Raw genomic sequence first — 20,886 nt, forward strand, 5'->3', positions numbered from 1 at the left:
TAGGTTGTCAATATATATTTGCTCTAGCAGGATTTGGAATTGATTCCAGTTAGCTTGACTATACTTCCATCTGGGTGGGGTTTCAATGGATATGTGTTGGGTTTTAGTTTGAATAGTGATAATGATCGGGAAGTGATCGCTTCCTAGTGAATCTTCTTGATCTACACCCCAGTCAGTGATTTGCGCTAATTTGGGGGTGCTTATGGTAAGATCTATGGCTGACAGGGACCCATTCTCAGGATTTAGTCTAGTTTTGGATCCGTCGTTGAGGATGACTAGATTGTGACTGGTTATCCACTCTTCGATGTTTTTCCCCCTTATATCATTCTTATTCTCTCCCCATAGTTCATTATGGGCATTAAAGTCCCCACAGATGATTAAGTTGTTGGTTTTGAATTTGGTAATTTGATGGTAGATATTTGAGCTAATTGTAGGATTATTGCCCCCCCCTGGGTCATATAGATTAATAATTTGGATATCGGTGTTACCTGTGCTAACCATTATTGTTTGATGTTCAATGCTGTTTATTTTGTTTGTGGTTATTGGAGTTGGTAATGTTTCGGCATATGTTATTATGTCGATAGTAAAGATTGCTAGACTTCCTCCCTTTTGTCCATTGTGTCGGTGTTTAAAAATTCCAGGTGAGTATCCTATTATTTTGGGTAATTTGTTTTGTTTGTTGGTAAGGTGTGTTTCCTGGACACATATTATATCTGGTTTACTGGTTGCCTGGTTGATTTTTTGTTGTAATTCGGGGAGGTTTTTGAATAATCCTCTAATATTTCATTGCCAGATGGCTAGTTTGTCTTTAGTTGTATTATCCATGGTTGTTGTTACACTTTTCAGAGAAAGTAGTTGCCCATTGTTCTAAGTGGGTTAGACTGTCCTTGAGTGACATAATGCTGTCATTTAGTGTATATGTCATGTAGCTGTTGTTCCCTTCTAAAGGGTTATTTAATAATTGGGCATTGTGTGTGCGTGTTGGTATGAACTCGCGTTCGTTTGTGTGGATAGTAGATATTTTGTTTTTTTTCTCCTTCCCGTGTGTCGATAGTAGATATTCGGGTTTTTTATAGTATATTTTGGGTTTGTTTTTTCTCCTTCCCGTGTGTGGATAGTAAATTCGGGTTCATTTTTTTCTACTTCCCAAGTGTGAATAGTATATTTTGGTTTCTTTTTTCTCCTTCCCGTGTGTGGATAGTATATTTTGGTTTTGTGGATAGTATATAACAGTTTTTTCTTCTTCCCATGTGTGGATAGTATATTAAGGGTTTGTTTTTCTCCTTCACGATTGTGAATAGTAAATAATTTGTGAATTTAGTGTAATGGATCTTTTCCTTCACGTCCGTGCTTGACAAATATAATGTCAAAAGTTCGTCGTTGCAGAATATCATCTGTCCGAAAATCATTGCGACACAAGAAGATGATAGATGGGAGTTTTCACCACCAAAACATCTAAAAGGTCTACTATTTCCGGAGGAGGATTAACCTGAGCCCTTTTCAGGGCTATCTAATCACTGCCTTTTATTAAGAGATTTCAATTTGGTTTGAAATCTTGACTTGATAATACTATACCTAATATGTTCCTTTGACCACCGTTCTAAATCAAAACCACAATACCTAACTTGACATTCAAAATTTTCATTTGGTCTCTTAGACCTAAATTTCTTTTGATTTAAAAGTATTAATGCACATTTTGTGCATTTTAAATTAATTAAAATAGGAAATTTTAATACTTAAATCCGAGACTCTAATTGCGATTGTGGCTAACACAGAATTGGTAATAGTGAATACCCATTATATAGGTAACTGGGTTAAATTTGGCAATATTAATTTTGGCGTTTCAGGTAAGTTTCGGCGACGTTTGGACCTCTCCTCCCTGCCTGCTCAGACATTAAAAGACGAGTGTGTGGGCCAATTCCCACTCGTCTATAATCAGGTTCCCCGGTGAGCGTGTACGCACAGAACTGGGGTGACGTCATAAGACCAGTGCCTAATTATGTGAGTCGTCTTATCCTGTAGTTATACCTTCCAACACATTTATTTAACTTGAGTGCGTGTTGGGTCCAATCTCACTCGAGATAGCTCTTGATACAGGTCGAAAGGGACTTATTGTCCCACGACATGTCGGCTAATCAATCAGCACTCAAATCAGTGCCTTAATGCGTCTACTACCCCGATGAACGTGCCATCATGGTACTGTGGTAGCGCTATAAGTGGTGTGTAAATCCCCAATAAGCGAAGCAATTGATATAGACTAAAAACGATCAGCTTGGGTGCTCCTATTCCCGGTCGTCCTTTGTCCCGTGGGACTAAATTATCCCCAAATCGGACACAACTATGTAGCACACTTTGTGTGCATTAAAGCGTTGGGGGATGAGGCTCTTTTTTCCGTCCCCCTCGAACAATTAATTAGTCCGCTATTGCGGAATTTAAATTGTTGCGCATGCACTATGTACACAAGCGATGCTAATCAAATATCATCATCATCGTTGCAGTATCCAGGTAGCCTAGACTTTGTGACCAGTCTGAAAGTAGCGAGAAATCTGGTACAAGACATGATAGAGGAGGAAGTGGAGAAATTAAGAGGCTGCATTCAACCAAAATATGTGAGAGTGGGAACCTTGAAGTAGGCACTTGATGGTGTCATCAAAGTCAGGTGCTTTTTAGACGACATAATGAATTAGACAGTTGTTATTTGTGAAGAAGGGGCTAGACCAATTAAACAAAGCTGAAGAATTGATAAGAAAGGTACTGAAAGAGGAGATGAAGAACATAAAATATAACTGGGCAAAGGAGAGAAAGGAAAAAGACAACATAAAGAAAAAAGAAGACTTTGAACGATTGAAGAAAAACTGGATAAAGGTGCAGGAAATGTTTAGATCCACGGGACATCCTGATTGGATGCCAGAGAGGGAAAAGAAGAAGAAATGAATAATTAAGAAAGTGAGAAGATGGGGCAAGAAGTGGAGAAAATAGAAGAAGAACCAACGGCCCTTTTCAGGGCCACTCGTATGCCTCGAACAGATTTGCTTTCTTGCCTAAACTTGTTTTAGTCGGTTGTAAAGTGGTGTATGTTTGTATGTTGTATGTGTTATATATGTCTATGTCTCTGTCTATAAAGAAATTATATGTCCCGCCAGTCCCGCCCCCTCAAGCGCTGTTTAAATGGTATAGTTTATGAACTAGTTCAACTTACCCTCCGCTCGCTACCCGCTGAGCTAGCTGAATTTACCCGATACCCTCTACCCGCTGACCTAGCTGAACTTACCCGCCACCCCTGAACTAGCTGAACTTACCCGCCACCTGCTACCCGCTGAACCACAGTGGTTCGTTACAAACAAAATTTGGAGTATCCCGTCCATGAATCAAGGGATGGGGGTTCTAACCTGTAACAATATCACAAGGGAAGACACCAGACCGCACCCCTTGGTAGTTCCAAGACTGCTAGTTTATCCTAATTGCGCCTGCTAGTTTCCAACTTAAGCCAGTCGTAATCAAGAATAGTTCAATTTTCAAAACAGCTCGACACACTTCGTTCAGTTTGTGACATAACAAAGAAAATGCAATAATTGTTCGCCAAATTACCGTCTGGACATATGCCGTCTAGAAGTGCCGTTTTGTATTTGGATAGTCCTGGATTTCACCGTTGACCGAAATGTAGGATCCGAACAACCTCTGTATTCTGTTGCCCATGTTCAACCTGCAACAATAAGAAATAACGTGCCCTTTCTTCATAATAAGTACACGTAGGAAAAGATAAGGAGTTCTGATTAGGCTAATCAGAAGTTTGATTCCTAATAGCTGTGTCAGAGTGAGATTTGGAACTACTCGGGGGAGACAGTAATTGTAGTTTTGCAAAATGCTGCTGACATTACAATTTTGGGACAAAACTCAATTTTGTGAGTCAAGGAATAGTCATCTGCTTAACATCACGATGGACGCAACTCTTGAACTCTTCTATCAATATGACTTGTCTAAGGTTATCGCAATCGTTGCCAACCTTCTTGGCTCTACACATATCTGTTAAACAGTTGTTCCTTCTCTTGTGCACACTCAACATGAGTCTGACTAGTTTCTTTAATACCATTTCTAAACCTTTGATGATAGGCCTCAAGTACCAACTCATAAACCTTCAAGACAAACTCCTTGTCCAGATCATAATTATCACTCTGTTCAACCAAGAGCGAAGTGTAGACTTTATTAGCTGTGCCGGTTAATACACTTTGTAATAATAAAAGTGGAGTGTTCTGATGCCCATTTCAAATTTTCAGCAATTTTCTCACAATGATAAAAATATTTGTCTACCTCCTTTTCTTTAAAAACGGGTACAAACCAAATATTTAGTTAGCAGCAAAACATGGAATTGTGTATAGTGTCACGGAATGGTGTAAATGTTATTCATTAAATACATGTACTCGGGTTTTCGTTTTTTCGCTGTACAACGATACCCGAGGGTGATTATGTATATGGTCTATTGTATTTCGAAATCGTGAGTACGATTCGTCCTATGCCACACATGCAAGGTGCTTTCGATACGGCAAAACGAAAAGTCTAAACGTATAAATACTTTACTGCATGTAAAGGGTCTTTACAATACTAATGGTTTTTGTCAGCAAGCGGCCTGCTTAAAGGATTCGCACAACTCCAGCTGTAGGGGTAGGTAATTTTTCGGTTTAAAGTGATAACTAGTGTATTACCATATTTACCTTTGCATGTTTGTTATATAGTTTTCTTTATACAGCATAATGCGTGCATTTTTTTTTATTCTTGCTGCAACGTAGTACAGGATTTATATTGCTAATGTAAAGCTACATTTTTTTTTTGAAGAATTGTTTACTATAGTCTTATCGAGCAGGATTAGGTTTACTATTGAACCTGCCATTTTGTAACTGCCATAATAATATAATCTTTATAACTTACCATGTATGACGTCCTTACGTTATTATGTCTGTATCAAGTTTAGTACACTGTATCGGGTATATTTTCAGCTGTCTGAGGGTAGGAATATCCGGGGTGTCCGGTGTTGTCTGAGTTTAGAAACGTCCGTTTGTCCGGAGCGTTTAAGGTGCCGGAGTGTCTAATGTTTAGTGTCCGGAGTGTCTAATGTCAAGAGTGACTAAGGTGACCCAGCCGTAGAGCCGTCATAGGACCAGGGTGTCCGGAGGGTCTAATATTTGGAGTGTCCGGAGGGTCTAATATTCCGAGTGATCATAGTATTCCGAGGGTCCGGAGTTTGTAGCAGTTGTGAAATTGATTCGTAGGAGCTGTGGAGCGGATATGGTGCACGGGTAACGGAGTGTATCTCCATACATGTATTTTATTAGCTGTAGGCTAATTTTGGGTTAGTAAGACCCAGTGTATCATTCAGGACTGGAAAGATAGATGGTATATCCGTTCTTGTGTTCAGCAACATAATTTCGCTACCTGAGCGAATACATTTTTACTATGAGTAAAAAGCTTACATCGTTTACTGAGTGAACTATATGCATCTTTCTATTATTGAATCATTTGTGAATCATTTATCCTGTGTTTTTTGTGTTACTGAACTAATTTATTCGTATTTTTATTTCCATCTTTGAATCTGTGCGTTTTGTTAAATAAATCCAATATTTGGATTATAAATACGCACACATCTTCATAATCTACTGCTCATATAAATCACCACATTAAACCATATATATGTGTCGTCAAAACGTGTTCTATTGTCAATCCGAAATATCCCACCCGGTTATCTTGTTACATAGAGAGTTGCCCTTTTCAGTTCTAATTTAAATTTAATTGCATTTCTCTCACTTCCTTTAGCAGTTATCTTTCTCTCAATCTTTTCTTTATGCATTTGCATTTTTCTTGCTTCCTTCTGCATTTGCATGTATGTTGCTTACATCTGTATTTGCATTTGTATCTCTTCCTTTTCTCTGTTCATTTGCATTTTCATTTGCAGTCTCTTTCATCTTTTTAGCAGTTGCATTGTGACCTGCTGCAGCTCTCTTAACGCCACTTTCAGCTTGGTTTTTTAAACTGCGATTCCTTTAATTTCGTGTCCGAATAAAATGAAGACTTCTAACCAAACCAAGAACGCTTTTATCAAGAATACCCATTTTCACCAAATCTATGAAGAGATTCTTTATCTTTTGCTCATTAAAGAAGGCTTCGCTTCAAAAGATCATAATGTTTGGCAAGCGCGAGCAACGTTCTTTATTAAGGAATCTAACCCTTCCTGGGTAGGATAGGAAACCAAGTCCTCTTCTTGATGTGTCATGGTGAAAGCTTGTTGATCTCACTATACATTTCAAAAATACGTTAAATTTAAATACCAGGGACAAAGAAAAGTTCAAACCAAAGTGGAATTTAAATTTTATATAAAAAAACCCCAAACAAATGTAATCTCTCCAAAATATTCAAATCAAAATCAAATTCCGAAACGAGGAACCCAACTTCCTGTTACGATTCCATGGTACTAAAATAATTAACGAAAAAGAGCGAAAACTAGCAAGTTTTTTTTTAAAACTGAAAATATAATTTATTTGTCTATTAAACCAAGTGAAAAAGTAAAAATAACAGTCAGTTTGGCACATTAAATCCTTAAAAGTCCTAAATAATTATATAAAGTCCAAAAGTATCGAATAATCAAAATGAGTTCAATTGTATTCCGAATGATGTTCTGTATTTTACCGATGTACCAGCAGGACAGAAGAATCACTATCATAGACTCCCAAAATGTCATTAAATGAATTCACAGTAATTCCGTAACAGCTATAGGTATCCAAATGCCTTCGTGGTTCGAGCACTGTAATTCCAGCGAATGATATAATTAAATAAACGAATCATCTCAATACAACTGAACAAAGTCAAAGTGGAGTGTACTACTAAGAATACCAAATTCTGCACTAAACATTTCTTACGTAAATTATTATCATAGCGTCGCATATTAATAATCTCAACTGTAAACAGGGTCACGTGGGTTACACTAACTAATCAGGAATTAGGTTGGTTTTACCCTTCAAAAAAAACAAATATCTCCATCCACATCAAATGATTTTACGTGAATTAAATTGAACATTACCTCTGTGGCGACTTCCTGGTAAGATAAGACGTTTCTCCCTTTTTTATTTTTTTAAACGCTTTTAGACCGCGTCCTCTTCCAATGCCTAGTATCCCTGGAATTAACAATCCGGCGAGACCGGCCAGCTGGGAACTGATAAAACCTCCTTGCTTTGCTAACTGAGATGCAGATAATCGGATAACGATACCTTTGCCAGCAGTGGCATGTCCTGCTATCGATGCGTCGTGGCGTTACGTCACCATGAGCTGATATGGTCCAGTTAACGCATGCGCACCGAGTTTAACAGATATCAGTCTTTTACCGCGTGGTGCTACTTGAACGTGCTTCTATTGCAACAGCGTCAAAGTAACTCCTACTAACAGGTAGGGCATGGTTATATTAAAACATGTGCTATATCATTTATATGGAGTAAGGAAACCTCGAGCTGATATGACAGTCATACGCTTCTGATGCGCACGGGAAACACCGTTGCGGGAAACAGTTTCCTAATACCGCTTTCTGGATATCCCCAGCCATCGCTCCTGAAGCATCTGAGAGAGCGAGTGGCGGTAGCACCGAAGTGAGCAGTTTAGGTGCAAACGTTCTGACGAAGGTAACTATCATGCTGGTAATGAAACCAGCAAAGCGTTGGTGGCCACGTTGAGGCTTGTGTCAGCCGCGTTTTAATTGCCACGTTGTGGCCCGCGATGTCTTTATGGCATGTTTTATAAAATTGCTTAGACTATCCACATTTCGGACCGTCCAGCCACAGATGTCTGCCATTTCCGGTCTCTGAAACAGCGGTAGAAATGCTTAACACCACCACATTAATTTTTCAGTTAAGCACGTCTAGCATCAAGAACCGGTCAGACGTCACCAACGCGGAACACACCAGGATCACTAATAGTCAAACGGATCTTGATAGCCGCCCGGGAATCTTTGAGATGTTCGGAATGTTTGGAAACATCGAAAAGGAAAATGGGTTACAACCCCGCGAAATCTTTCATCGAAATTTGAGTGCCCGTGACCACGTCTTGCTAGAATAAATATCATCAGGGGGTGGTGGTGATTTTATCGACCTAACTATAGGCATCCACAGCGATAACAACGTCATGATGAACAGGCCATCAGCGGATGCTAAAGATCGGTGCATGTACTGCGCAGCGAATCTCATTCAAGAATCAGCGCGTGCTCGACTCCTCTGAACACCGTATGAATATCGCGACATACTCCAAAAATACTGCTCAAGGGAATCATCATGTAAATTTCCCAGCTGATATCGGTGATATTGCATCTGGTGGAAAATCAGCATTGTACGTACCATTACGCGCGAAAACAAAATTTGCTCTGAAATTGGCTCTGTTGAGAGCATCGGAGTTACCAACACCAGCTAGCGGAAACATGTCTGCAGTTGCTGAAAACTCAGTACTCACCGCAGTGAGTAAAAATGGCTTTATGTTGAAGCAAATACACATCCTCGTCCGGTCTATCGAGTTTTTGGTGGGTTCTCGCATTGAGATTGGTGATATTCGTTCGTGTCCTGGTATTGGACATACTCATATTAATGTGGTGGACTCGTCCACCAGCGTGTCTTCGTACTGCTTCAGATAGTTTGAAATGAATCTCGAGTACATGTTTATTTTAATATACTATGGTAGTGTGATTAAAAATACAACCGCGATTAAAAGTAACCATACTCTTTTCAGACAATATCCTGCCATGATGTTGCCAAGAGTCGATGAAGGAATGAATTCGCGTTGGCAGCACCATCCTTGATAAATATCATGTACAGAATTGATTGTGTCACAATGGATTCTTCGAATCCCGGGCTCAGTTATTTCCAGTTGATATCGGTGGACGATATTGTGTAGTGCTAACAGTATATATATATATATATATATATATATATATATATATATATATATATATATATATATATATATATATATATATTAAGATGGCGTGGTCAGATTTCACGTAAAAACGTCGACATCAATCAAAGGATATGCCCACAACTGGAGAATTGTTTACAAATTTTAAAATAAAATAAGAACACAAACGCATTTCTTTATAAAAATAAAAGATTTAAGTAATTGAAGAAATGTATTATGAACGATAATTTCAAAACAGAAAAACAAGAAATATGTAGAATGTAAGAATGTAGACATGATTATAAAATTATACAAGCGTTGTTAAATGGAAAAACATACAGGCTCAATTTTAATTCATATGTACCTTAGTAGTGAAGGGGGGCACTTTACGTACAATGGGAATTAGCATTACAGACCACCCCTGGGTTAGATTACGTACAATGGAAATTTAACATGGCGAAAAATCGTGGGTCAGATTACGTACAAGGGGAATTAACATGGCGATAAATCGTGGGTCACTCTACGTACAAGGGGAATTTAACATGGCGATAAATCGTGGGTCACTCTACGTACAAGGGGAATTTAACATGGGGAATAGAGTTTGGGCTTGTTTAGGGACAAGGGGAATGGAACATGGGATTTTTTTTTTTTTAAATTTTTTTAAAAAGGGGTAGGCAATGGAAAGGCTATCTCTTTTCGAGAAATATGGCTGGCCCTGAAAAGGGCCTTTGGGTTTATGTTAATATTAATATTAACATAGATGGCATCTCTCACATCTTCTTCTTCTTCTTAAACTCCTTCTAACTGCCGGTCCATACACAAGTACCCTCTTCAGACATCCTTGTCTTTCTATATAAACTCTCCTCATCCATAGACTTGTATCTGTCCTATCAACAACAGTCCACTTCGACCGGACATACATGAGCATGTCCGTCCTGAACATCATTGTTGACACAAGGGTTGAAGATTGAACATCGGTCCACATCTTGAGGCTCCGAGAAACAGGTGAATCAATGCAGTGAACGGCGCTTATTTATAGGCAGAGGTAGGATTGAAACGAATTGAGTTCATTCACCAATCCGAACACGCGTTACAGAATTCAGCCAGCCGCATCCAATCCGAAGAGAGCAGTCTGTGACGTCACGTAGTCAATATAGATTTGCTAGCGCTTGTGTGCAGTCAATCTATGCGACAGTGATTCAACATGACGGAAACTCAGAAAACGATCCATTGGGGTGCACCAGCAGGGGAGACTGCCCAAGGGAACCCGGACTTACTTTCAGAAGAGGTGAATTGGGATTTTATGGATTTTCTCTCTTCGCAAGAATTTGTTCCGGAACCTTCGTTACCTTCTTCATTACCGCAAGTGGAGAATTTTAGACAGAGACAGAAAGAAGAATTGGAGAAATTTATACAACGACAAAAGGAAGCGGAACAGGCTTTTCTCCTACAGCAACAGCAACAAGAAGAAGAGGTAAGAAAAAAACAACAGCAGCAACAGCAAGAAGAAGTAGCAGCAAAGAAACAAGAGGGTGAAAATCAAACGGTCACGGTACTGTTGGACATTTTAGCGGAGTTAAGAAGTCTGAAACAAATGTATCAGACTTCTTTATCACGACCGAAGAGAATACGACCTTCCCGAGCTAAACACGTCAACCCTGTGACTAAGCCTACCGTACCACCCTTAGTGATTTCAACTCAATCATCATCATCATTACGTAGTCCAGAAGTAGGCCTTGGCCGTGGCAAAGGCTTAAGGCAGTTAAAGTTGATTGCTTAAACTCACCCCTGCACCGAAAAAGGCCCTTTTCAGGGCCACCCACATTTCTCGAAAAGAAATACAATTTCAAATTGCCAATAACTCAAAAAAATATTCAACAGCCCATTTTACCCTTATAGTACGTGTCTGTGTATGAGTGCGTGAGTGTAGCTTCTTTTTTTTGAAATCAAAACTCAAAGACACTTACCTTATATCATTAATTTATTCTTTTCTCCATTTTTTTACAATCCAATTCACAATTCACAACACAACACTTTAATTAAAAGTTCATTCACTTCTTCTGTCTCCTTGTTTAGTCTCTCTGTTTTTTGAATTTTTTCACCGTCACACTCTTTTCCTCTTCTTCTTCCTCCTCGCTTTCTTCCCTTCTTCTTTTTTTCTCCTGTTTCTTTTTCTTCACCTGTCTTCTTTCTTCCTCATAAGAATCCCTCTCTTCCTCTGAAGAATCCCTCTCTTCTTCTGAAGAATCCCTCTTTTCTTCTGACTCCTCTTGTTTCTTTTTTGGGCAATCTGGAGACCAATGTCCTTTTTCTTTACAATAATAACAGGTATCTTGACTTTTGTCTTTTTTAGTCCCTGTTTTTGTTCTTTTTTGACGGTCTGGACACTCTGAAGACCAATGCCCTTTCTTCTGACAGATATAGCAAGTATCTTGACTTTTATCTCTAAAGGAAGGAGAATAGTCCGTAGGCTGGTCTGAAGAGAATTTTCTAATGACCCCTCGCAAAGCTCTGACGAAACGTTCGATTTGGTTAGTCTCTTCCATCGTTGTGCTCGGCTTGAGAGTGAAATGAATAGTGAAAGGACAAGACACGCACCCTTTTATATACGCTGGTCTGCTATGACTATAAAGTAGCTCATGGTGTTTGAACTTGAGTCATTTGACTTTTTGCTTTCAAGATGAAACGATCTAATTCATTCGAGAAGAAAGAAGAAGAAAGTAAGAGGCAGAAACGTGATCTATCGCCTCGTACCAGGGCTGAAATCTTGGCACAAATTCATGCCAGTGATTTTGAAGAGGACATGAGTGAACCAGAATCCGAACCCTCTAAACCAAGTTCACCACCCTTAGTCAACCCTGAAAAGTACTATTCCATTCGAGAGACGGAAAAGCGCTCCTCTAGAAAATTTAGAACCACGGCTTACAAATACACAGTGAAGTTTAAAGATTTCAAGGCTGAAGTGCCGTTAGAGAAAGCAGAAGTGTTCATCACTGAGGTGTGGGATTCTTTGCTCACTGCACTCAAGCAGCAATGTCAACCCAAAGAAGACGATCGCTTGAGACTTTCCATACAACACGACGGTTTGAAATCCCCTGTTTGGATCGAGTTTAGCACCCCTGCAGAATTGACCGCTTCCAAAGTCATGGACAAGATTCAACACGTGCAACAATCTAATGACCAGTTTGACATCACCGATGGAAAAGCCACATTGGACATGACCCACGTCTCTCCTCCTCAAGGAACTGGACGCAAAAAGATGTTATTGGTGGACGACCTTCGCAACACCAAAAAGAGTCTCGTCCGAATTAACAACTCTCATGACCAGATGTGTTTAGCCCGTGCCATCGTGGTGGGACGAACCTATGCCGACAAGAACGACACGGTAGAATGGAAAAGAACCTGGAACACTATTCAACGTTCCCATCGAGCCAAACAACGAAACGAAGCAGAACTCCTGTTGCAACAAGCCGGCCTGTCCAAAGACACACCCTGTGGCATTCCTGAGATGCAAAAATTGCAAGATGCCCTAGCTCCACGCTACACCTTAAAAGTGCACCCTCAAGAAATGCGCGGGCCTCTGTTGTTTCGAGGCCAACATTTTAAGGACGGAAAATACATTCATGTTTATTATCACGATGACCATTTCGATACGATTACCAGTATCACCGGATTCCTGGGATACAGTTATTACTGTGAGAAATGTGACCATGGTTATAATAATCGAGAGCAACACAAGCATTGTGGATTGAAATGCTCAGGATGTTTGGCCTCTTTACCCTGTCTGAGCGAAGAACAAGTGCCTTGTTCGACTTGTCTGCGCACGTTTGTTAGCCCTACTTGTTACCAACAACATCTGAAAACGCAAGGTTCACAGAAGAAATGCGCTTGTCAACTCCTGAGATTGTGCCCTACGTGTGGACAAGTCATACGTACCAATAATACCAAGGCACACGTATGTTCAGGAAAGAAAAAATGTCACATTTGTCACCACATCGTGGACTTGGAACACCAATGTTACGTGCAAAAATACCAACCCCCACCAGAGAAAGAGGACAGTCACAAGAAGAAAGGCAATTTCATCTTTTTCGATTTCGAATGCATGCAAGAGACCGGTATTCACATTCCTAATTTCTGCGTGGCTCATCGAGCGTGCGAGAAGTGCATTCAAGAACCTATCTTCAGTCATTGCCCTCACTGCAGCAAGATTCCTGGAGGGCGTGAAAAAATCTTTCGGGGACCAAACACGTTAGCCGATTTTGCCCAATGGGTCTTAGACCCCATCGACAAGACGTGGAGCCAAGAGGACATCGAACTTTACGGAGATTGTCATCGTCATGCCACAGTGATGGCTCACAATTTCTCCGGATACGATGGACAGTTTCTTCTCAGATACTATACGGAACAAGGCACCGAACGTCCTAAAGTCACTTTGAACGGAGCCAAAATCATTTTCATGCAAGTGGGACAAGTACAGTTTAAAGATTCGATGAGCTACTTGGCCATGCCTTTGAGCCGAATGCCTAAAACGTTTGGAATGACAGAAATGGCTAAAGGGTACTTTCCACACTTTTTCAATACGGAAGCCAATCAACACGCCGTTCTACCCCATTTACCTGAGGCTCACTATTACGACCCCGACAACATGCGTACCGAACAACGAGAAGCTTTCTACGCTTGGTATCAGGCTCACGCCTCTGACCCCTTCGACTTTCAGGAAGAAATGTTAAAGTATTGTCGTTCCGACGTGGACATTTTACGGCGTTGCTGTGGAAAATTTCGAGAACTGTTCATGGAACACGGAGGGGTCGATCCTTTGAAAGAAGCTTGCACCATTGCCAAAGCGTGTTCCTTAGTGTATCGACAACGATTCATGCCTGAAAACACCGTGGCTGTCATCAGTCCTCAAACGACCCACTTTGTCAAACGTCAATACTCGGTCAAAGCCCTACGTTGGTTACATTACTTGTGCGACAAGGAAGACAAGTGGATTCAGCATGCCCGCAACGGAGGAGGCGAAAAGACCATCGGAACGTATTCGCTCGATGGTTGGGACTTAGAAAACCCCAAGATCGTGTACGAGTTTAACGGTTGCTTATTTCACGGATGTCCCGTCTGTTACCCTGACCGTGGCACTAAAAATCAGTTTTTGCAACGAACCATGGAAGACTTGTACCAGGACACTTGTCAGCGGCGCCTAAAGTTAGAACAGCAAGGATACCAAGTGGTGGAAATGTGGGAACACGAGTACGATCACCGTATGAAAACCGATCCCGAGTTTAAACGCCTCGTGGAAAGTTACCAGTTCATGGACCCCCTGAACCCGAGGGATAGTTTGTACGGAGGAAGGACCAATGGCACCTGTTTGCTGTACCAAGCCGACGAAGAGAAAGGAGAAGAAATCAAATACTTGGACGTGTGTTCGCTGTATCCCTACGTGTGCAAATATTGTCGCTTTCCCGTAGGGCACCCGCAATTGCTGACGGAACACATCGACCTGAAAAACATTCGACAATACGAAGGCTTGATCAAGTGCAAAGTTTTGCCTCCCACGAACCTATACCATCCCGTCTTACCTCACCATTGTCAAGGCAAACTGATGTTTCCTTTGTGCCGTACTTGTGCCAAAACGTGCAACCAAGACCAAGCTTGTCAGCACAGCCAGGAAGAACGTGCCTTGACGGGAACCTGGGTCAGCGTAGAATTGTTCAAAGCTCTGGACATGGGATACCAACTGTTAGAAGTGTACGAAATTTGCCACTTTCCCAAGACACAACAATACCGCAAGGGTGACCCTACTCAGAAAGGCATTTTCGCCGACTACGTGGATGCCTTTTTGAAACTGAAGCAAGAAGCCAGCGGCTATCCTTCCTGGTGTCACACTCCCGAAAATCAAATAAAATTCAAAGAGAAATACTACGAACAAGAAGGCATCACTTTAGACCACATCGAGAAAAACGAAGGCAGGCGATCGTTTGCCAAAGTGATGTTAAATTGCTTGTGGGGTAAAATGGCACAACGACCGTGTTTACCCAAGACGGAATATTTGACAGAACCTTCCCGCTACTTCCAGATGATTCACGACAAAACCAAATACATGAAACACGTGGACGTCGTTCGAGAGAATTTGATCTTGGTCAATTACGAAGAAGATCTGGACTTTGTACAAGACGACCCTTTTGGAAATGTCATCATTGCGGCTTACGTGACAGCCCATGCTCGCTTAAAATTGTACGAAGCTTTAGAACTGTTAGAAGAACGCGTCCTGTACTTTGACACGGACAGTTGCATTTACATCCATCACCCGATTCAACATCACCCTAACATCGAAGGAGACCGTTTAGGAGCCTGGACAGACGAGCATCCCGACGACAAGATTCTAAGTTTCGTCAGTGGCGGTCCCAAAAATTACGGCTACGAATACCGGGACAAACAAGGAGAAGTGCACACGACGTGCAAAGTGAAAGGACTGACTCTGAATTATCGTACCAGTCGAGTGGTCAACTTTGGGGTATTGAAAGAAGCCTTGCAATCGGGAGAGGATGGAAACTTTAAAGTGACCACTCACCAACCGAACAAGATTGTACGTTTACCCACTCACCACATCGTCAGTCGACCTTTGGAAAAAGTCTATCAAATTGTATACCAGAAGCGAGTTCGACTTCCCAATCATTTCACCTTACCGTACGGTCACGTCGGTATTGGTCTGTATATAAAAAGGAACCCTAGGCAAGATCGATAGTTCATTGTGACTACCAAGACCGAGCGAACAAGATGAATACTTTGAAAGAGACATCGTTCCAGTTTGGGGATTGTAAAAAAGTTGTATCTTCGTCTAGTGTGACTAATATTGGATGGATAAGACCCAGACATTGCGACGGAAAATGTCCGGAAGGAAACTGCGATTGTCCATGTGGTTACCATTGTAATTGCGTAACGGAGTTTGCAGACGAGTGCGATTGTGAGCCTTGCGATGGGACCGATGCTGTACCTTGTGACCTGAGCGATGCCGTAAAGCATCATGGGAACTTTAGTGCCCCTACCCCTATCATGGAAAGTGATGCTGTGCGTGTCAAACCTGTGGGATGCGAAAGCGATGCTGCTCGTCCTCTTGGACATTTTACTGGGTTTCGTTTTAAAGGGGAATGTTCACCTTCACGTCTACCTCCCTACGGATGTCATCCAGCCCTGAGCAAACTCCTACCCATGTCACTCAACCCTCATCGAAACGAACCTGTGAAAAACGAATATTCGTTCCCTGTGCGTTTGTCGGAATACTGCGACTTTGAAAATCGTCTTCAATCGTTCAAAGGAAAATGGCCTAAGTATCTGGGAGGACCGACCCCCGAAGAATTAGCCAGAGCCGGATTTTTCTACTTGGGCGAAGGAGATAAAGTCAAGTGCTTCAGTTGCAGTGTGTCACTTCACCACTGGGAACCGCAAGATTCGGCCTACGTAGAACATGCTCGATGGTCACCGAATTGTCATTACTTACCCTTAGTGGGACCGAGACATTGAAGTAACTTCTTACCATAATAATCTGTTCATGGATACTTTACAAGAGAACATTTGTGCTTTGCCTGTGGAGTTGAGAGAACGCATTTATCGAGAACTGGTCAAAATACAAGTGAAACGTAAAGAACAATTGCATCCGTTACGTCACCGGTGTTTGAACCACTGGTACCTTCAGGCTATACAAGGACTGATTGAGTTGAAAGTGTTCCATTGGACAGACATTCATCAACGACCTCTTGGTTATAAAAAGGAATGGTTTGGTATTGACGATTCTATCTACTACATTGTAAACGTACTGCATCGAATTCCAGAGGAAGAGTTAACGAATTACCAACATCTTTCACACAATGTCAACTTGGTGAAAGAGGAAACTTCTGAACGAATTGTAATGTGTAGATTAGTGGTGAAACGATTTAGATTTGACAATGAATTAAAACCATGTTTGTGCAAAGAGTACATTTCTTGTGTCAGACCAAAGAGAATTTAGTATAACCTATTCATGGATACTTTACAAGAGAACATTCGTGCTTTGCCTGTGGAGTTGAGAGAACGCATTTACCGAGAGCTGGTCAAAATACAAGTGAAACGTAAAGAACAATTGCATCCGTTACGTCACCAGATCTTTAACCACTGGTACCTGAAGGGTATAAGAGAACTGATTCGTCAGAAATTGTTTCAGTGGTCAGACCTTGTTCAATACTTCCAGGCCCCCGATGATTTACGTGTTGATCATTTTGGTTACTTCGAGATTCACCTAGAGCAACCCATTGAGGAAGACGAGGTAAAGGATTACCAACATATTTTCCGTGGAATCTACTTAGCGGAAGAGGAAACTTCTAATCGAACTCTGACGTTTCGGTTACAGTATGTAAGATTTACATTCCCAACTGGAGAACGAAGATCACTGGCTAGAAAGTACGTGTATTCTTTTCGAAACAAAGAGACTATAAAAACAGGCAGCTATGCCACGACTTATGTCGTATGTCATCCAACAGATTCCGTGGAAGGAACTCAATGACCATATTCAAACCGTGGATCATTACCATCGATTATTACAAGAACTGTATCCATTCAATTTGGGACGACAAGTGGTGTGTGTCTTAGTGACTTGTTTTCTGGGATTTCGTTTACCAGCCGATTCTTTGTGGACTCTTTACGATCAGTACTTACCACCTCCATGGCCTTAAATGGTCACGAAAAACTCCTTTTGCTCAAAGCCTTGCGGTTTCATCTGGATACTTCTCGACCTCAACAGGAAAAAAAGATTCGTCAACTTTTAGCTACCCAAGACGTGTATGACGATGTGTGTGTAGCTTGTGACTTACACCCTCATTGGACAGATGTTCGTGACTGGAAAAAGGGGGGTTTTGAGGCTTGGACCCAAGAAGTGGCCCAGTATGCACAAGAGTTGTTCAAGGAAAAAAGTTACTTTTCAACCTGTGTTAGTGACGGTGCTAGAAGAACCGGTCACCGAGAACAACCACTCGCTTCAGGACAGGACTGTCATGGACATTCCTGAAAGGTCATTCCGGGAGGACACTTGTGTGACAATACCTCATGTAGAGACTGTAAGAACATTACACACTGTCCCTAGGACATCTTGGTTACCCAAAACATGTTGTACAGACACTTGTTTATATTCCACTTTGATCGCTTTGCTGTGTTTTATATTCCTGTACATCACTATTTGGGTTGTATGTATTTTTGTCTTTCGTGTTCATATTTGAAACATTCAATAAACGTGTTCTGAAAAAAGTATATAAACTCTTGTCTTGTTTGTTTTTCGTGTCACAAGTGACATTTCTCACACCATGGCTACCTCTGCTGTCTCTGCTCCCTCTTCCTCTACTGTCAAAGTCATCGACGAACACTTAGATCGTGCCAGTTGGGAGGCTTTGTATCTTCGCCATCCCTTTAACATGCTCATTGCTGGACCTAGCGGTTCAGGCAAAACCGAATTCGTCAAACGTTTGATCGAACATAAACATCATTTGATCGATCGGCCACCTCAACGGATCGTGTGGTGTTACAAAGAGTGGCAATCGGCGTACAGCCTTTTGCGAGAAAGTCAAGGCGATTCCATCGTGTTTGTGGAAGGCATTCCTAAAGAAGACGACGGCATCGTCTCTGACTCCCGTCAAACCCATTTGGTCATTTTCGACGACATGTTAGGAGAAGACGAAGAAGAAATTAAATTGTGGTTCACGCGCAAAGGGCATCACCGTAATGCCAGTGTCGTTTACATCACCCAAAATTTGTTTCAACAAAGTAAAGCCCATCGCACCATCAGTCTCAATGCGCATTACGTGGTCTTGTTTAAAAGCCCTCGAGATAAATCGCAAGTGCAAGTCTTAGCCAAACAGTTAGGAACGCCTTGGCTGACTCAGGCGTACGACGATGCCACTCAAACTCCACACGCCTATTTACTCGTCGATTTGAAACCTACGACTCCCGAGGATTTGCGATTTCGTACCCACTTGTTTCACGACTGGTGCCAAGACGGAGGGCCTGTCCTGTACACGTCTTCGTCCTCGACTTCATTTCACTCCCCATAAAAAATCTATAAAAACCTCAGACCCTTTTTCGTCTGTCTCACACAGTGTGAACATGACGTCCCTTCAGTCGCATCTTCCCGTCAAATTGATTCGTGCCTTGTATGGCATCAGTCGAGAAAAAGATCCACAAACACGAGCTCGTGTCTTAGAAGCTAGTCTCAAAGAAGTCTTACGATGGTTCACGGTGACGGCACGTCAATTACTCCAAGGAATCATTCAGATTCCTCATCAAACCCAACGCTTTTTCGATCGAAACAAAGTCGCTTTGGTCCAACTGGCCGATGCCCGCATCGACACTCAAACCAAAAAACAAATCATTTTGAAACCTGGAGGGAGCGGTACTCTAGGAGGGGTCATCATTCGTTCACTCTTAAGATGGGATCCTAATGCCCCCAAAGTTATCCCCAAGACAAAAGTTCAACGAAGCCCCAAGAAAAAAAAGTCCAGGTCCCCAAGAAGAATAACTTCTCCAGTGGCAGGACCCTCCTCTTACCAGAAACCACCCCGGAAAAAGAAAAGAAGCCCCCAGAAAAAGAAACAGAGAAAAAGTCCTCAGAAAAAGAAAAGTCCACAGAAAACTAGTCGCAAGAGAGGCACTTCGGCCAGGACGCAGCCTTACACTCGCAAACCACGACCTGCCACAGCGGTGACTGCGTCTCCGGCAGCCTCACGTTTATCCACTTCTCCGTTGATGTCACCAGGAACTGAAGAGTACTTGGAGACGTTGATCACACCAAGAACTTCTCCGTTGATGACCCCCAAAAGAACGTCCCCAGTGGCAGGACCTTCCAATTTAGCGGCAGTGGCTGCTGCTCACAAAGTACCTTCTCCCAAAATCAAAGTCCATGAAAGATCGGGCATGTTACAAAGTTTACTGGATTTGTCCAAGCAAGAACTGGCTCGATTTAGTCCGTTACGTACCCCTGCACGACGTGTCATGCCTGTCCTCAAACTGATACGACGTAAAGACAATCAATGGCGACGCGTTCCAGTATAAAAAAGGCCTGTGACCGAGTAGGATATCAGTGTTTTTTGGTGCTCCTGAAGACTCAAAGATGTCACCCTCCAGAAAACCCCAAGGAAAGAAAAGGAAAGGACTGCCACCACGTTTAGCCAAACATGGGGACATGTTATCTGTCCTGTCCAAAGCTTCTCCACCCCTACGAAAAAAACTCATTCAAACGGCCTCCAAAGAGGTCATCGATACCGTGTGCGAATGTTGTTTGAACGTTTTGAAAGGCACGATCCCTTTGTCCAAACACCAGAAACAATGCTTAGGCAAACATCGTCACGTTCTTCGGAAAATGGTTCAAAAGAAAATTCCCATTCGTCAAAAAAAGAAGATGTTGGTCCAACGTGGAGGCATTTTGCCTCTCTTGTTAGGCCCCATACTGAAAGGAGTCTTGGGAACCATGTTGGGAGGACTGGTGGGAGCAAGATAAAAAGGCCCTCGGAAGTCCCAAGATCTCAGAATCGACCGCTGACAACCCCATGGAAGGACGAAAACTAGCTTTAGTGCCTTACAAACGATGGATGGAATACCATCGGTGGCAAGAACAACGCACCCCGCATTTACCTCCCAATCCCAATTTGAGCGAGATGTCCCAGTTACAACACGAATTGCAATCCTTGATGGATCGCCAAGATTTGTCCGAAACAGAAAAATCGCAAAAGTACGGTCAACTCTTGCAAAGACTGCAACTCTTTCACCAGAAAGCTTTAGACGAAACAGCTTTACCCACTCTGAAAGATTTTAAGACCTTGATGAAAAGTCCAGCACCATCATCATCATTACCACCACTACTGTCATCCCCAACCGTCACCAGAGATGCTACCCCACAAAGACCTGAGGAAGAAGAGACGCGCGAAGTGTTTCAAACACCGTCAGCAGCTCCCATTT

General features: G+C 41.9%; 1 long non-coding RNA gene across 1 annotated transcript in view; it reads right to left on the reverse strand.

The window, feature by feature from the left end:
* Positions 1–20,886, reverse strand: part of LOC149779953 (uncharacterized) — a 56,055-nt gene that overhangs the window by 22,120 nt on the left and 13,049 nt on the right. Inside the window, exon 2 of the long non-coding RNA XR_016414966.1 lies at positions 3,589–3,703. This is a non-coding gene — a long non-coding RNA (uncharacterized LOC149779953). The remainder of the gene's footprint in view (positions 1–3,588; positions 3,704–20,886) is intronic.

Source organism: Sinohyriopsis cumingii, chromosome 16 (assembly GCF_028554795.1).
Source record: "Sinohyriopsis cumingii isolate HCF-2022 chromosome 16, ASM2855479v2, whole genome shotgun sequence".
In the NCBI taxonomy this organism is placed as follows: Eukaryota; Metazoa; Mollusca; class Bivalvia; order Unionida; family Unionidae; genus Sinohyriopsis; species Sinohyriopsis cumingii.